Raw genomic sequence first — 3,356 nt, 5'->3', positions numbered from 1 at the left:
ACAGAACTTGGCACAATTCAGGAAACTGCTGTTTTGAAAAGAGCGTATGTTCATTCAGAAGTCATGGAGTCTGTTCAACTCAATTTTAAGAGCTACAAGGGAAAATAATGGACAATGGTTGTTTTGCTGGTGGTGCTGCTGAGGATTTCTTTTTCTTTTTCTTTTTTTTTTTCATTTTACATAACAAAATTGGCTTCTGGTACATGTAATTATTCCTATCTCCAGCCTGCATGGTACAAGGTGATACGGCTAAACAAGAGGTTGTGATTACTTGCAGATGGTTTGCAAACTGAACTACAATGCTAAATGAAGCTAACTTACAAATGGAAATAACTACAGCTGCTTGGAGCACCTCCTGGATGCTGGAGGCACTTCAATGACACAAAAAGGACCAGTGCCTCTGAAGAGCTGAGAGCCTCCCATGAGTTTCAGGGGAGCCAAAGGAGGCTCACAGACCTTATAAACACACACATTGCAACTGTGACCAAGTAATGACTTTTGCTAGCTTGTGTCAGAAGTTTCCCTACCAGAGGGACATGCAAGGTCTTAATGGAGCTCCAACAAATGCTGTAAAATGTTTTAGAGAAGAATCCTCTCTTTTTTGAAGTTTACTTAGAAAACACACACAAAGCTGATGCTGGGATGCTTTTAATCAGGACTCAGTGTTCCCATTTGGGTTTTCCTCTTACCAGTATATCAGCTGTAATTTCTATCTGAAAGTTTCAGAGAATTGTTTAGCAGAATTTCAGGACTAGAAGATGGGTGTTGATGGCTTCCCTGCAGCCAAGGCAGGAGAGGGTTTCTAATCCAGTCCTCTCTAGCAGTAGCAGGCCCTCCTGCAGCTGAGTATTAGTCTGGTACCAGCCAGCTCTTCAGTTCAGACAGGTAGTAGCCTCACAAGACAACAGAAAAAGAATTTTACTACTATGCAAGGTTTGACACGGCACCCTTAGAGAATAAGGAGCTTTTCTCTAAACCCCTACCTGAGCAGGTTCCCTTTCAAATGAAGAACAACAACCTAAACCTCTGTAGCAATTCCCGTCCTACGATGCCAGGCATCTGCCTGCTAGATGCCTTGCTAGGAGGAAAACTAAGCACTGCAAAATCCTGTCTTGGACAGCTCTTGGTGTTCCATATCCCCTTCTGTGATACAAAAGTTTAAGCTGTCCTCTATTTCATCAGAGCATGGTGGGCTTATATACATGAATTGTAAGTAATACATGATAATGGGGATTGGGAAACCCCAAGAAAGTCTGAATTCATACAATCCAATCGTAAATCTATCCAGGGAACTTGTATTCACCTAAAAGTCCATGGCAAGCAGCGAAGATGTACAAGCTCTCCATTTATGAAATCTAGATGTATTATGTAGAATATTACCTTGGTATTTTTACCTTACCTAAATCCCCCAATGTACGTATGTATGATTAACAATGTTAATTATAATGGGATTACTTTTAGAACAAGTAGAAATTACCTCAGAAGACTGAAAACAGGAATGCTCTGTGTGCTATAAAACTTGGGAAGTGCACTTTAGGGTGTGAATATTTCCATAGGGCAGCAATTACACTGTCGAAAGCTGACCAGTATGTAAGCCTGAATAATTTGTGTCTATGTGTGGGGAAGGGAATTCAGACATAGCTGACTGGAACAGGAATGGGCATTATTATAGGAAGCAATTAGGAAACTTGAGTTTGATGCTGAGCTACAGATTGTTGCTGCTATAAAGAGTGGCCTCCGAATTCAAGGCTGAGCTTTTGAAAAGCATTTGCTAGAACAAATAAACTGCAAAAAGACAGGTTGACAAGACATAGCATAGTGTGATACTCTTTCTCCTCCCTAACTATTAAGATTTGGCAACACTATAATGCCAGCGTATTTCATGACTTGACTTGAAAAATAAAACCCAAATGATTTTGTCATCGCTATCCCTGCCAAGAGACACATAATTCCTGATCCTTCACTGGATACCAGAATACTTCAACTGTATTCTGCAGCTAATAGCAAGGACTGGAACATGGGAACTGGTATCACATGATCCCTGTGCCGTGTGCCAAAGGTAGGAGCCAAAGTTGCAGAGAAAATAAAGATCAGCTTCTTAACATGGTTTCTGTAGGAAGCAGCTTTGCATTACAGAGAGGGGTTTGGGGATAAAATCCTTGCGTCACTCATTTTTCTTCATAGAGTAGTCTGGGTTGGAAGAGACCTTCAAAGATCATCTAGTCCAACCTCCCTGCTATGAGCAGGGACATCTTCAATTAGATCAGGTTGCTATACATCCCTTCCACATCTAAAGTGTTCAGAATTACTACCTCAGCCCGTATACTTGTATAAGTGATGATCTCTTTATAACTTGGCATTACATGCTACCAAACAGAATGGAAACTGAAGCACAGCTGAAAAAGTTGAGCATTCTGCTATATCAAAAGGCAAAATTTGATGGAATGACACCTGGACAATGAGTTTAGACCGTTTCCTTGCAGGATGTTGCTAGTCTATAATTAGAGGTAGTTGAAAAGAGGAAGGAAAAAAAGAAGTATGTGTTCCTTTTCAATCAACAGTAAGGGTTTTTTAATTGACTCTGTGGACAAAGTAATACACACGACCATTTGTATTCCTTTGATTTATCAAGTAAGTGTATTGCAGCTAAGAGAAATAAATCACATGACATCATCTCTGGAAAACACTTGATCAAAATGGCTTTTGAAAAATCCAAGTGAAATGGGTGCAGCTTTGGTTTGTAGATTAGTTACCCTGCATTCGACTCCCCCTTCCATTAAGACTTCACTGTACATGCATCTTAGCTGGCTTTCATATGAGGAATGTGCTTGTACATTTTAAAAATTGGCAATATTTCTCTATTTTTAATTCAGGTATTTTAAAGTGCATCATGCATAACTAAAAGCACTGAAACAAGAGTTAAAACTAATGAGAGTAAATAAATGACAGAAATCTTCCCATTCTAATTCAAGAGGCTACTTAGAAAGCCTTTGCATGAGTGAGAACATCCCTTTCTATTCCAGAAATCTATCATAAAAGAATCTGCTTTATCTTCAAAAAGAATAACTGCCAGATTAAATTTCACTTACAGTCTTGAAAATGCAGAATTCCTCCACTAAATTTAGTGGCATTAAACCACATACACCTAGACACAAGATCAACAGTTAGATGGAGAGGTTTGACAGGGGAATATACCATATCTACAATATGGGCAACTCATGGAGCACAGAAAGACTTGTCCAAACTCAGCATGTTTCCAAAACTACTAGAAAAAGAAAGCAAGTTTGGCATGGCTGGGAAAGCATCTTCAAATAAACAAACAAAAAAGAGGAAGGCACTGTTTTAAGCTGCAGACA

This window comes from Neopsephotus bourkii, unplaced genomic scaffold, assembly GCF_033783945.1.
Source record: "Neopsephotus bourkii isolate Nb327-2 ecotype Australia unplaced genomic scaffold, CSIRO-AGI_Nbou_v1 NB_272, whole genome shotgun sequence".
Taxonomy (NCBI): Eukaryota; Metazoa; Chordata; class Aves; order Psittaciformes; family Psittacidae; genus Neopsephotus; species Neopsephotus bourkii.
Note: the sequence above shows the minus strand (reverse complement) of the source record.